The sequence below is a fragment of the Acomys minous genome (assembly GCF_964271855.1).
Source record: "Acomys minous genome assembly, chromosome: 12".
Taxonomy (NCBI): domain Eukaryota; kingdom Metazoa; phylum Chordata; class Mammalia; order Rodentia; family Muridae; genus Acomys; species Acomys minous.
In genome coordinates this window covers 48367267-48381236 of record NC_140493.1, presented here as the reverse complement: position 1 = coordinate 48381236, position 13970 = coordinate 48367267, and the positions used below count along the sequence as shown (strand labels likewise).

At 40.1% G+C, this 13970-nt stretch overlaps 1 pseudogene across 1 annotated transcript; it reads right to left on the bottom strand.

Annotated features, from left to right (window-relative positions):
* Positions 1-331: 331 nt before the first annotated feature.
* LOC311578370 (monocarboxylate transporter 12-like) lies at positions 332-1157 on the bottom strand (annotated as a pseudogene). The gene has a single exon. The product of its transcript is annotated as a monocarboxylate transporter 12-like (transcript).
* Between the last annotated feature and the right edge of the window lie 12813 nt (positions 1158-13970).

The window sequence follows — 13970 nt, the reverse complement described above, 5'->3', positions numbered from 1 at the left end:
TCCCTGTTTCCACCCGCAGCTCCAAGTAACCAGTAATTTACTTTCTGATTCTGTATATTTGCTCACTCTTGCATTTATGTATGGAATGACATAATATGTGCATTTTAAAAAATCTGGCTTATTTCACTTAGTGTCATGAAATGTGCCAAATATGATGCTGTGGCATGCATCATTACTTAGTTCTAAAGTTTAAAAAAATTAATTTATTTCTTATGTGTGTATAGTCATGCATGCCAAGGTGATATGGGGAGTCTGGAGGACCAGCTGTGGGAAAGAGTCAGCTTTTTTCAAATTTTATTCTTATTTCTATTTTTTAAATTTTTCACAGATTTTACCTTCTGTCAGTTAGCCATCCAATTGTGATGTTGCAAACAGTATCAATCACCCTGAGTATGAACATTAGGAAAGCAGGTTGATGGTGGCTCACTCCAACACTCCAAGCATAAGGCACCAAGATACACAAAGAGACGGCTGCAGCTGAAAGTCATGAACAGAACAGAGACGGCCAACACAATGAAGTTGGACATCAGTACTCCTGCTGCAAAGAGCAGCAAAGATGGGTCTCTGTTCATCCTTTGGTCAATAGTGAACAGGGAGATGCCTGCTTACAGTCTTCTCTTGGAGTTCCATGGTCATGATTCTGCTCTGGACACGAATGGTCCTCTTTAAGAGTAATTGGATGCATCAAAACATCACAGACACTGAGATTCAGAACAAATGCTCTAAGAATGAGCAGTGCTCCTCGCCAGGAAAACTGTCCAATGAGGAGCTGAATGACAGGAGCCAGGATGAAGGTGCCACTGCCACTGCCTGACAGGGCAATCCCGTAAGCGAGGGCTTTCCACCTGCTGAAATACTTGCCGACCATAGCAATTGCCAGAGAGTAACAAAAGTGCAAATCCAAGACCTGTAAGAACTCCCAGAGTGAGGTAGAGTTGCTTCAGGCTGGTGGCAAATGAGCCCAGGATGAAACCAGTAGATGCCAGCAATCCTCACAGCATGATCCCCACTTGACAGGATAATTGGTTACTGACAACCGTCCCAAGTGGAGCACAAAGCCTTGTCATACAGTCTATGATGGAATGGATCCACGCTGTTTGTGAATAATCCTGAGCAACGTACCTCTGAAACTCACCCCCCCCCCAATGGAGATACATCAAAGTCAGAATTGCTGCCTGTGCAGTTCTTGAGGGTTTGGTAGGATTCGTTCACAAAAATGTAGAAACAAAACGCTACTGGCACCATCACTTTCCATCAAAACTGCTTTCTTAAGGATAATCTGACCCAACAGATCAAAAAGCCTGCTGTCTTGATCTCACCATTGCTCTACCACTGCCCTAGCTATGCTAAGACAGCTTAAGAACTGACTTACAGACGGGATAGCTCACAACTTAAAATCGCTGTCATATACCTGGACTAATCCTGTGATGTGGTAGAAACGACCTCATGAAAATGACTTGAAAGTATGACAACAAGCACAAGGTAAGTGCTCAGTAAAGATAGCAGTCATTAAAAAAAATTAACAAATCCCAACTGTTCTTAAAAGAATTTGAAAAAGACACAAAACTCCAATGAACTCCAGACATTTATTTCAACTAAGTTGATTTGGAAATCTAGGCAAAAAACCAAATCTTAGACCTGTGATATTGTTTAGTATGAATATTTAAGTCAAAATTTTGTTCCTTTTTTCTTTTTATTATTTTATATTTTACATATGCATTTATATTATCACACATATATACAGTAGATTAACTATAGCAAGAAGAATTATGACACAATCAGGAATTATATAAATGTTACATTCTTAGTGTTTTGCCTATTTATATTTGACAGCCTTGAAGAAGATGCGGAAAGAATGAACTTTACTCTTTCCAACATGTAGGTTTTGGGGATTTGTCAAGTCTGGTGACAAGTGCCTTTATTCAATGACCCATCTCATGAGTCCCCACTTTATTACTCCTTATGGCTAAGTATTGTTCAGTTTGGTAGGCATGTTACACTTTGGTGATTTGCTCTCCAGTTAATGGACATGTAGCTTACCTGTAATTTTTTTTTGTTTGAACAATACTTCAGTGAATAATCACATGCCTTTCAACATTTTCCTTGTTCTTAAGTAGATAACTAAGAGTGAATCTGTGACTCCTCTAAGATTTCTATATAACTTTCAAGAAACTGCTGCAATGACTTTCAAAGTATTTGCACAATGTCCTTATTACTGGTGATGTGTCATTACCCATTTTCCTACATCTTCAGGGTTTATTTTTATCCTTTTCACTTATTATGCTTATTCTCTGTGTGACTTATTTTTACTGTGGTTTCATTTATATATCCCTATGTTGGCACCTGCAATGTATAAATTAGCCATTTTATAACTGATGACGTTTCTATGCATAATTTTCCCATTCTTTGGAATGTTTTGTGTTATTGGGTATTTGTGCTGTTTGTAAATTATGGATATGAATTGTTTCTTGGGTATGAATTATGCAAATATCTTCTACCAATCTATTGTTTCACATACTTATTTTCTTATTGCAGTCACTTAAAACTAAAATATTTGCCATTTGCATTGGCATACCCCTTTACTCCCAGCACTTGGGAGACAGAGGTAGGCAGATATCTATGAGTTCTAGGCCAGCCTTGTCTACATAGTGGGTTTCAGGACAGTGAAGGCTACATAGTGAGAACTTGTCTCGTGTGTTATTTATTATCCTTATTCTTATTAATTATTTCCTTCCATTGGAAAGCTTTCAAATTAGAAGTAAATTTTAGCATTTTCAACTAAAATGACATGCTATATATGTGTGTAGTATCTATGTAATATATAGTATGTATATAATATAAATGTATATAATATATAATATTATATGAAACATATTACATTTTTATGACATCTGCTATGGTTACTGTTAATTGTCGGCTTGACAGAATCTGGATCTCCTTTGAGACTGGCACACCTATGAGGGATTTTCTTGATTGTGTTAATTGAAGTAGGAAGACCTGCCCACTGTGGTGGCACTATTCCTTTGATGGTGTCCTGGACTATGTAAGTGAAAACAGAGAGCTGAGCAGTGATATGTATTCATCACTTTCTGCCTCCTGACTGTGGATGTGATGGTAGCAGAGGCTTGAAGCTCTTGCTGCCTTGAATTTCCTTTCATCAAAGACTGTACCCCTGAACTGTGAGCTAGAATTAGTTTCTCTCTTAAGATGCTTTTCTCAGAATATGTATGGCAGCAGGAAATGGAAACAGAGCATTTTGTAATATTTTTCTTCATGCCATGTGCTTTCAATTTAACTAAGCAATGTTAATTTTTCTAGGCAAAGTCTTAAAACCACTTTCCTATGTGAGTGTGTATGTATGTGTCTGTATGTGTGACGTATGTGTATTACATATGTATGCGTATGTAGAGGTCAATGTTTGTGTCTCCTATGTTGCTCTCTATCTTTGTTTTTTTTGAGGCAGTGCCTGTCACTGAAGCTCCTGGAATTTCTGTCTCTTCCCTCCCTGGTCAGGGATTATAGGCATGCACTGCCATGCCTGGCTTTTTACCTGGGTCCTGGGGATCCAAACTCAGGGCCATATGCTTATGTAACAAGCACTTTACCAACCGAGCCATCTCCCCAGAACTATCCTCTATTGCCTTTAGATGTTGACTATGTTTGAGTCTCTGAATCATTTTGAGTTCATATTTATTTACGAGTGTGAAATGAAGGTCTAAGCTCATTTTTATCCACTAGATATCTAATTATTCTGGCGCCATTTGTTGAACAGTGACTGTCATTGGCACCTTTTTTTTCAAAACCAGTTGACTATAAATATGAATATTTATTTCCAGACTCGTCCATCTCTCCCACCCACCCATCCTTATTCCCATCTCATACCATTGGCACAACTAGATTTACAGTAAGTTTTCATGGGGTTGAGAGTTGTCCAACTTTGTTCTCTTTCGAAATGATGTTGGTGATTCTGGGTGCTGTGTAAATGAGCTGATGTTCTTTTTCGGTTTTCAAGACTTTTTGTCTCTTGTCATCTTTGTTGTGAAGTTTCTAGATATAGATCTCTTTGACCTTACCTTGTATGGAATTAGTCGAGCTTCTTGGAGGCTCTGATGAATGATTTTTTAAAATCAGATTTGAGACATATTTGGTCATTGCTTCAAGGGTTCTTATGCCCCTTTCTTTGGCTTCTTTCTGGGCTATCAAGTATGCTTATGTCAGTGTGCTCATGGGATCCCTAGACTTTTCTACATTCTAGGGGACCTACCTGTGCCCTCCTCTGATGATTCTCAACAATCTCACTGAGGTGAAGGTCTGTTCAAACTGAGTGGACTTGAGTTAGTTCAAGTAAAGACAAATCTCGTGAGTCAGGATTTCCAGGGAGCTGCTGAGCAAGACAAATAACAAGGAATGTCTGAGAGTGGTGCTGTCAGGAAGGGTAGACCTATTCCCTCGCGTATTTGAGACTCTGTACCCTTGCCATGAGTATATGTTGATGGCTTAACCATGACCGCAGAGCTGCAGAGCTATGCGGGCGTGCACTCCGCTGTGGTACAAAGCTCTTGTTCTGAGGTACAGTCACTGTTCTTGAAAAAATGCTACTGAGCCTCTTTTCTCTCTTTTGTCAAGACTTTAGTTTGAAGAGTCTTTAAATATTCAAGGGAATTTTTTTTTGTGCGGGGGCTGGGCATGATGTTTTAGTTGCTTGCTAGTGGAATTGCTTTTAGAAAGACCTTATTAATCTATGTCCACCGATGGCTATTAATGAACTTCTGGGTAATATTTCAGCAAATCAAAAGATGAAATTGAGAATAATTTCCATCTTAACAATGGAAACTCTCCTAATTTATAAATATGCTTTGTTCTGCTCTTTATTTAAATTTAGATATCCTTGGCCATAATTTGTAAAAACTCTATGGGGGTTTTACATATAAAAATGCATTTCTTGGAGAAAGGGAGAGTAGAGCAGAGGACTGCCTTGGACATGAACTCAGATGCCTGCAATTTGATTACTGCCCCTTGGTGGGGAGGTCCTGTGGGAACACAGAGGAAGGGGATGCAGGCTACCTAGCTGAGAGCTGATAGGCTGTGGTCAGAGGGTGGGGGAGGAGGACCCTACTGGTCAGAGGTCTAAGGGAAGGGAATAGGGCAGAAGAGGGAGGGACGATGGGAACAGGAAGACAAGAGGGAGGGAAGTGCAAATGAGATGTAATATAAATAAAGTATAATTTAAAAAACAAAATAAATGTAAAAATGCATTTCTAAATATTTGGTGTTTTAATGCCTTTGGAAAGAGTATTTCATTTTTATTGTAACATAGAACATGTAGAAATGCATGGATAAATGTATAGCGTCCTTGTGTCCATTACCTTCTGCAGATCTGTAGCTTCTATGAGTTTCTTACTATGTGTTTTAGACTTTCTGTGTATTCAACAGTGTAATAAAGGAATAACCGTACTTCCATCTTTCATCTTTATTGCTTTAATTCTTTTTAAATGTTTTTTACTATCTTAGATGGGCTTAGAGCTTGACAGTGTTGAATGGAAGTAAATAAAATGGGATTCCTTGGGGGCTGGAGAGATGGCTCAGCAATTCAGAACACTCTCTGCTCTTCCAGAAGTCCTGAGTTCAATTCTCAATAACCACAAGGTGGCTCACAACCATGTAATGGGATCTAATGCTCTCTTCTGGCCTTCAGGTATACACGCAGACAGAGCACTTATATACATTATATATATATATATTAAAAGATGGGATTCCTTGCCACATTGTCAGTTTAAGAGAAATCACTTTCAATATTTTCCCATTGAGTATTTCTGGAATTTAAAACACAAAACTAGTAAGATTAAGGAAGTTTATTTCCACCCAAGTCATGTTTTCACTCAATAATGAATTGATATGAAAGGTTATGAATGCTTTTTTCTATATATACCAGAATGCCAGTAATTCATTTTGTCTTCTTTATTATTGTGGGGAATTATGTTAATTGGTTTTCAAAAGCTGAATTCCTGGAACACATCTACCTTGTTCTTGATTTATGGGACATTCGTATAGTAATGATTTGTTTGCTTAGGTTTTGTGTAGTATTTTTGTGGATTTTCATATGCATTCTGATTGAAAATTCCATGAATGCTTCCTATTCTGGAAACAATTCTTTCTTTCTTTGTTTTTTTTAAACATAATATTTCTCTTTGTAGCCCAAGCTGTCCTGGAACTGGTTCTGTAGACCAGGGTGGCTTCAAACTCAGATCTGCTTGTCTTTGTCTTAAAGGTATGCATCACCCTGTCCAGCATGGAAATTCTTAATCCATAAATATTTGTACCCAAAAGCCTATAAGAATTTTCTCTGCTTTGCTTTTCTGTCTGGTGCTGTTCTGGTCAGCTTTGGGCTTTATGGAAAATCTTGAGCATTTTCTCTACTTTCATTCTGTAGACCGCTTCATGCATGCTTGCTACAATGTCAATAATTCTAAGCTATGATCAACCAACTTCAACCCACTTGAAATCTGCCATACTTAGTGACAGCTTCCTCCCAGCTTTGTGGTCCTAGAAGTCTCTCAATAACAGCTGATACACGGTGACTGGGAATCTGACAGCAGCCATCTAGGCACACTTCTACTTCTGATAGTTCTCCAATCCTGAGTGTCCATGCCCCCCCCCCCAAACACACGATCTGTTCTTTAGGAAGCACAGCTCTCCTGGGCAGCAGTAAGCAGCCCTGCACCCTGGTATACAGATAGACAGTTAGAGGCATACTAATATTGGCTGGAAGACCTCACTTAGTGGCATCCTGAGTCCCTCCCTCCTGTTATCTGGCAAGCTCACCTTTGTTTAGGATATTCTTTTTTTTTTTTAAATTTTTTTTCTTTCCATCTTCCCTTTACTCTGACCTTGGTTCTGATTGGATTTAAAGGCTTCTCCCTGGATTTGTATCATTAGCTCATTTATTCTTCCAGTGTTATTTACATTCACTTTTTATTTTCTGTTCACATATTGTTTTATCTTTGGTGTCTTACATTATTCTGGAATGTCATATATACCTTGAATATTAAAGGCAGCGTTCCATAAGTTACCGCTGATGCATAAGCTCACTAATGCTATGGGGCATTTTCTTTTCTTTTCTTTTTAAATTTTATTATAATTTATTCACATTACATCCTGACTGTTATCCCCTCACTCTTATCTTCCCTTTCCCACCCTCCTTCCCTCTTCTGACCACAGCCTATCAGATCTCATCAGAATAGCCTGCATCCCCTTCCCTGTGTACTCTCAAGGCTGCCCAACCAAGAGGAAGTGATCAAATCAAGGCACCTGAGTTCATGTCAGAGGCAGTCCCTCCCCCACTCCTGATGTGGAGAATGAGCTGTCCATCAATTACATCTGAACAAGGGTTCTAGGTTCTCTGCGTGCATTGTCTTTGGTTGGTGCCTCAGTTTGTGCAGGCCCCCTGGATCCAGATCCACTGGCCTGGATGGTCTCCCTGTGGGGCTCCTGACCTTTCAGGGTCTTTCCATCCTCTGAATCCTCCATATAACTCTCAGGGCTCCTCCCAGAGTCCGTCTGGGAGTCCCAGCATCTGCCCCTGCCCCCCACTGGGTGAAGTCTCTTAGAGGACATCATGTGGGGCTAATATCCACTTATAAGTGAGTATATACCATATGTGTCTTTCTGAGTCTAGGTTACCTCACTCAGGATGATCGTTTTTAGTTCCAGCCCTTTGCCTGCAAACTTTAAGATTTCCTGATAGGTGTAAGATGGAATCTCAGAGTCATTTTAATTTGCATTGCACTAGGGGCATTTTCATGCCCCATGCACTTGACAAATATTTGCCTTCAGTCTCCTACCAGAGCCTTCATATAGATGCTTCTTGTGTGACTAGATTGTGATTTAAAATTAATATGGTTCTTTCTCAGTTTTTCTAAGGTGCCATACACCATTATAGAAATAAGCCTTTGATGAATCTTTATCAAAATCTTTCTCTAAAATTCTAATTCTTCTTAAAAATAGATTTTTTTTTCATTTTTTATTTTGTTTTGTTTCAGGGTTTTGTTTTTCTTGAGACAGGGTTTCTCTGTGTAATAGCTGAGGTTGTCCTGGAACCTGCCCCGTAGACCAGGCTAGCCTCAAACTCACAGAGATCCACTGTCTCTGCCTCCTGAGTGCTGGTATTAAAGGTGTGCACCAGCCACTACCACCCAGTGATATTTTTATACTTAAGAAAAAATTCCTTTTATCCATATGAAGTTGAGAATTGTTCTTTCAAGGTCTGTAAAGAATTGGGTTGGCATTTTGTTAAGAATTGCATTGACTCTATAGATTGCTTTTGGAAAGATGTCCATTTTTCCCAAGTTAATCCTACCGAACCATGAGCATGGGAGATCTTTCTATCTTCTGATATCTTCTTCAATTTCTTTCTTCAGAAACTTGAAGTTGTTTTCATACAAGTCTTTCACTTTCTTGGTTAGAGTTACCCCAAAATACTTTATGGGTTTTGTGGCTATTGTGAAGGGTGTTGTTTTCCTAATTTCTTTCTCAGCCAGTTTGTCTTTTCATATGGAAAAACAAAAACAAAAACAAAAACCTCTAATAGCTAAAACAATCCTAAATAATAAAAGATCTCCTGGAGTTTTCTCCATATCTAATTTCAAGCTGTACTATAGAGCAACAGTAAGAAAGACTGCATGTTACTGACATAGAAATAGACAGGTGGATCAATGGAATAAAATTTGAAGACCCCAGAAATAAACCCACACACCTATGGACACTTGATTTTTGACAAAGAAGCCAAAACCACACAATGAAAAAAAGATATCATCTTCAACAAATGGTGCTGGTCTAACTGGATGTTTGAGAGTAGAAAAATTCAGATAGACCCATAATTGTCACCCTGCACAAAACTCAAGTTCAAATGGATTAAAGACCTCAACATAAAACCAGAGACATTAAATCTGTTAGAAGAAAAAGTGGAGAAGAGCCTTGAACTCATTGATACAGGAGACAACTTCCTGAACAGAATGCAATAACTCAAGCTCTAAGATCAACAGTAAATGGGATCTCATGAAACTGAAAAGCTTCTGTAAGGCAAAGGACACTGTTAATAGAACAAAATGATAACCTACAGACTGGGAAAAAGTCTTCTCCAACCTTACATCTGAAAGAGGGCAATATATCAAGAAATTAAACAGCACCAAACCTAATAATCCAATTTAAAAATGGGGAGCAGAACTAAACAGAGAATTCTAAACAGAAGAATATCAAACTGCTGAGAAACACTTAAAGAAATGCTCAACATCCCTAGTCATCAGGGAAATGCAAATCAAAATGGCTCTGAGATTCCATCTTACACCCTTCAGAATGACAAAGATAAAAAACTCAAGTGGGAACAGTCTTCCATTGCTGGTGGGAGTACAACTATTTTGGATTTCCATCTGGTGCTTTTACAGAAAACGGGGAACAGTGCTACCTCAATACCCAGATATACCACTCCTGGGAATAAACCCAAAAGATGCTGCACCATACATAAGGACATTTGTTTACCTATATTCATAGTCGCTCTATTTGTAATAGGACGAATCTGGAAACAACTTATATGTCCCTCAGTCCGAAAAATGGATTAAGAAACTGTGGTACATTTACACAATAGGATACTACTCAGCTATTAAAAACAAGGAAATCTTGAAATTTGCAGGCAGGTACATGAAACTAGAAATGATCATCCTGAATGAGGTAACCCAGACCCAGAAAGACACGCATCATATATACTCACTTACAAGTGGATGTTAGCCACATAATACAGGATAATCATACCACATCACACAGACTTAAAGAAGCTAAATAGAAGGAAGACCCTAGGCAGAATGCTTAATTCTCATTCAGAAGGGCAAATAGAATAGACACCTGGAAAAAGTCGAAGAGAAGGAACAGGATAGGAGTTTTTCATAGAGGTCCTCTGAAAGACTCCACCCAGCAGGGGACCCAAGCAGATGCTGAGACTCACAGCCAAGCTTCGGGCTGGAAAGCATGGAGTCTTATGGAAGAGTTAGGACATAAAAGGACCTGGAGGGGACAGGAGCCCCACAAAGAGATCAATGGAGCCAACAAATCTGGGCTGAGTGCTGCAGAGATTGATGCACCAACCAAGGACCATGCATAGTGAGGACTTAGGCTATCTGCTTAGATCTAATCGATAGACAGCACAGTCTCCTTGTGGGTCCCATAATATGAGGAGTAGGGACTACCTTGGACATGGACTCTGCAGCCTATTTGTTGATCATTTTCCCCTGATGGGGTGGCATTGCCAGGCCACAGAGGGAGAGGATGCAGGCAGTCCAGATGAGACTTAATAGGCTGGGGTCAGATGATAGGGGAAGAGGGCTCTCCTTTCTCAGGACTAGGGGATGGGGGGGAGGAGGAGATGAGGGAGGGGGCTACAATCAGGATGTAAAGTGAACAAATTAAAAAGTGTATCTAGTTCTTTGAGAACTTTGTGTAAAGTAGTTTGATCATATTTTTACTTCCTCCACATCCACTCTCTTTTCTACCCTCTAAACTTTGTGTCTACCTTGTGTCTATACTCCCCAAGTTCAGTTTCTGCTGCTCATATATACTCATGGGTATGTGGCCACTCACAGGACTGTGGTCAACCCACTAGCAGCCATACCCTTAAAGAAAACTGACTCTCCCTTCTTGAGCAGGTATCAACTGTCTGTGGCTCCTCAGTTAGAAGTAGGAGCCTGTGAATCTCTTCTCACACCATGCAGTAATGTCTTTATCTTGTGTAGGCAGCACAACTACTGTGAGCTCGTTAGTGCATCAGTCCTGTTATGTCCTGAAGACACTATTTTGTTTCCAATCTTAACCCTTATTCTATCTTAGTAAAAGGCAACATGTTCCTAGGGTGACATAGACTTTTAACATGTTCAATAATAACACAACTGAGAACTTTGAAGAGTGAAAGAGTTGCATTCATTCTGTGGCTAAATTTTTAAAAAATTTGTTGTGTCTCTGAAAAAAAAATATATATGGTTGTCATAGAACTCACAAACATCTTGCTTTAGATTCTCAAGTGCTAGAATTATAAATACATACCATTGGATATCTTTGATTAATGCCTCAAAAATGAAATACTGACTCTGAAATAATCTCTCCTAAGGACTTCGTAGCAGAGGCCAGTAACTTAAGTTCAGAACCTTCTGTCTCTGACCTCCCCCTTTCTCCCACCAAATTTACTTAATTAGTTTGCTTTTGTAATTTTAAATTTTAATTTATTTTTTGCACTTATTTGCATTTGTGCCCCTGCTTGTTTGTATGTGCTCCATGTGCATGTAGTGCCTGTGAAGGCCAGAAGAGAGCATCAGATCACTGGAGTTTGAGAAATGCCAAGTTGATGTTGGCATTTGAACTCAAGAGGTTCCTCTGGAAGAGCAGAAAGTATTCTTAACTATGGAGACATCGCTCCAGCCCTCTGTTATTCTAAGGCAGGGTCTCATGCAGCTCAGGCTGGCCTCAGATTACTTTGTCCTTGAGGTTGGTCTTAAGTCTCGATCCTCTTGCCTCTATCTCCTAAGCACATGAAGTTATAGGGATGTGGCTTCCCATCAGTTTACTTGTCAGTACTCACTCATATTCCTTTTCTTCTGTTAATTCATCCAACTTCATTGACAAACTTTCTTCTGTTCACTGTAGGAAAAAGAAAAGCGTTCTGTGTAGTACATCCCTGAATTTGCTTTGCAAGAAGCCTACAGATGAGCTACGAACTACATTTGGGGCCTTTCCTAAATCTCAAATACCCTTGTTTCAGACTTCAAGATCTGTTTCAACTATTTCCAGTTCTAATTAGACTCTTGTATGTGAAAACGCTTCAAAGTACAAGATGGTGAAGAACGGGACAGGATTAAAATGGCCTTAGATGCATTATTACGAAGGTAACAAAAACAAAACACACCTTAGAAGGCATAAACGTGCCATATAGGAAATGGCTGTTATTTCACCCTAGAAACCATCTGGGTAAAAAATTCAAAACTGTAAGAAAATAAATACAAAGCAGAAGAAACTTTAAAAATAGGCTCCGTGACATTTCCAAATCGTATCCTATGTTGACTGAACAACTTTAGGTAAAGGACGTCTTATCTTTTCTTGTTGTATAATTTCATGTCTGGCTTCAGCCAAAAATATGAACTTTGGGCTAAAGACGTGAGTGTAGACTCCAGAATGGAGACAGGTCCCTGCTCTTGGTAGCTCCTGTCCTGGGACAGACATAAGGGAGATCAATATCTTAGGAAGAGGCTGGGGATGTGTCAAGACCTGTAAGAATGTGTGTGTGCCAGGTGTCCCGAGGGTAACCACTGAAGACACTGGGGTTTGAGAGAGGGAATTGTGTGCTTGCTTGGACTGTGTCTCCGGGCTTATGTGTGCAGAGCCCAGAAATGAAAAGATATTCTTTCAGATTTAGTTGTTTGTACATATATGAAGAGATAAGAGAATGGGATGAGGGAGAAGGATAGGGAGAGGGTGAAGGGGAAGAAAGGAGGAGGAGAGAGGAAAGAAGAGAAAAAGGAGAGAGAGAGGACGGGGGAGGGGGAGGGGGAGAAAAAGCAGAAGGGGAGAGAAAATATGGGAGGGCAGGAAAAGCAAGAGAGGAGGGGGAAGAAGGAGAAAAGGAAGGGTGGAAGAAAGGAAGAAAAAAAGAAGGACTGTGGGAGAGAGGAATATTCCAAAATTAATCTGAACCCTAAAAGAAAAGTGAAACGTACAGTTAGAAGATGCATAGGATGGACTCTGGCACGGAGCATCACTCCTGCAGTTTCAACATCCCAGAGGCTGCATGTCTGAAGGATTGCTGTAATTTTGAGGCCAGCCTGGGTTATGCAGTGAGTTTCAGTGTAGCATGGGCTACAGTTTAAAAGCCTGTTGGAGGAACAGAAATGATACGGATGTCACTTAGGAGCCAGGTGATCCAGACTAAGACAGATGAAAGGGAAGGTGAGGCGTGCTTAGCTTCCTCTCTCCTGACGGATTTCTCAGAGAGCAGAAAGCAAGCAGGATGCCTGGACATCTTTCTGTGAACATGTCGTTTGTTGTGTCTTATTTCTGTTCCCTTTATTTGTTGCAGATAGGTGTGTCTCATGGATGGAATAGCCCCATTGCCACCAGGCAGGGATCACTCTTCAGTGACAGCTCCAGCTCAGAAAGATCCATCACAATCCATACTGCTACATGCTCTGATTTTGTGCCTTCAGAAAGTGTCCCCAGCTGTGCTCAGCCCTAGAGTGTGTCCCCCAACAGCTCTTGCTATGGAGAACAGACGGCATCTGTTTGTCCCAGGAGGGAGAAGTTAACAGGCAGAACCTCATAAATGCCCTAGCACTGCTGAGATCTCTGTTGGAGGTAGCATCCATCCGCATATGCAGTGAGCCTGTCCTAAGGCCAGATCTGCTGAGCCAGTACCTCTTTGCCCTGTAGAGCGTTCTTACTGCCTTGGCATTCTAACATAAATGCCCTCCTGAGCCAGGTACCAGACTCAGCAAGGAAACTTAGAGATGAATCTTTAGCTGGTAGGACAAACCCCAAAAGCCGTTGTATACAACATCTGGACAGCACTTTCCCCCCAGATATCATAGGAAGGAAATACGTCAGAGCAGGTAAGAGCATGAAATGTGAATTCAGAAGACCTGCCTGAAGTTCTGGTTTCATTATTTATTTTAAGAAGTGTGTTTACCTTTCTAAGTCTCAGTTTCCCTTCTGGTAAATGGACACAGACAACAGTAACGATTTAGAATAGTATGAGTAAAAGAAGTAATGCTTTATAAATCCTTACACAACGCTGAGCTCACCTGGAACTCTGTAAAATGATGTTTTTAATATTGGTAAGCCTTCTCAGTGTCCTGCTTGATTGATACACGACACAACTCTAGGGGGCACTGTCACATTGGCTGGCTCAGTGCAAATAGAGCCTAGGGCCTAAAGTCGTTTGG